The sequence below is a fragment of the Plasmodium reichenowi genome, chromosome 14 (genome assembly GCF_001601855.1).
Source record: "Plasmodium reichenowi strain SY57 chromosome 14, whole genome shotgun sequence".
In the NCBI taxonomy this organism is placed as follows: domain Eukaryota; phylum Apicomplexa; class Aconoidasida; order Haemosporida; family Plasmodiidae; genus Plasmodium; species Plasmodium reichenowi.
In genome coordinates this window covers 1,857,844-1,859,662 of record NC_033659.1, presented here as the reverse complement: position 1 = coordinate 1,859,662, position 1,819 = coordinate 1,857,844, and positions in this window count along the sequence as shown.

Sequence of the window (1,819 nt, the reverse complement as noted above, 5' to 3'; positions counted from 1 at the left end):
TTTTTTTTTTTTTTTTTTATTTTTTTTTTTTTTTTTTTTTTTTTTTTTTTTTTTTTTTTTTCATATATATATAATATATATATTAATATTACATAAAAATATGATAAAAAAATAAAAAAAAATTATTTATAAAATAAGTATGTTTTTTATTTTTTTATTCATTCAATATAAAAAAAGAGAATATCTAATTTATAAAAGATATAAAAACGTGTATTAATATATTATATATATATATGTATATAAGATATTATAATATATTATATTATTATATAATATATATAATAACAAAAATGAATAATATATAAATTATCTTATTATCACATTGTAGGAAATAAAAAGATATATACATAATATATATATATATATATATATATATATATAATATAATATATAATTTATTAAGGCATTTATAACTCTTTAATTTTATTATATATTATATATATATTATATATATTATAAATTTTATATATTTTTTTTGTTCCTTGATATTTTTTCTTTTAATTAATATATATATAGAAAAAATATATAATATATACTCAAAATTATTGGAACTATAAAAAAAAAGTTCATATATTTTTATCATTAAAACATATATTAATATTTTAATAAAATATAAAAAAAAAAAAAAAAAAAAAATTAATAAGTTTTTACATTAATGTGAGTGGAAAAAAATATATATAAATAATAAATATATATTTTATATGTTAAGAATGAATGTAAAGTATTATACATATATTATTTTTCATGATCATAAATAAAATATTAACATGAACAAAAATTAAAGTTGATAATTAAATATTATAATATATATTATATATACGTGAAATATAAAAAATATATAAATTTTTTATTTTTTTTTTTCTCTCTACAATGAATATATATGTAATAATATAATAATACACACTCATTATATATATAAAGTATAAAACATATTGAACTTGATCTTTTAAATATATAATAAATATTATTTATATTTAATTACAGTTTGTATATATATATATATATATAAGTTAAAATTGGGGACGTATGTTCCTTTCTTTTTTTTTTTTTTTTTTTCTTTTTTTTATTTAAAAAGATACTTAATTGAATTGTTCTATGACCTTAAAAAAAAAGAAAAAGAAAAATACATAATATATTTAATTTTATATTTGTTTTTGTAACATTAAAACAAAATGTATAATTTTATTCCTCTATTTGTATATAATACAATTCATAAAATTTTTTTAAAAATAATATTACGCATGAGAACATAATTTTGATCTGATTATTTATATATAAAACATATGAATTTTGTGAAATTTAAATGTTTATATATATATAGAATTTATTTATATTTTAAAAGCCAAAGATTAAGAGAAAAGATAAGAAAAAAAAAAATATATATATTATATATTTATCACATATCATTTGTCTTTTTTCCTTTATCTCTATTTTTGAAAATGTTTATGATTTACAAATATTATAAATATAATAAAAAGTTAAATTATTATTATGTTATAAAAACTAAATATTTCTCATTTTTTTAAAGAGAAATATAGGTAACATAATAATATTAAAAATGCTGATAATACTATTTAACATATAAATATATAATCAATTTTTTTGTAATAAAATATTTTCTCAAAAATTTCTTAAATGTATATAGAATTTTATTAAACATACATTTATTTATTCCGAATTATTGTATATATTGACACATATAATTTTTCTTCATATTCATTATTAATATATTGTATCATCTCATACTTGAGAATATTCTTCATTTTTACAACTCTAATGGAACCATTATATAAACACGCTGATTTTTCACACAACAAAA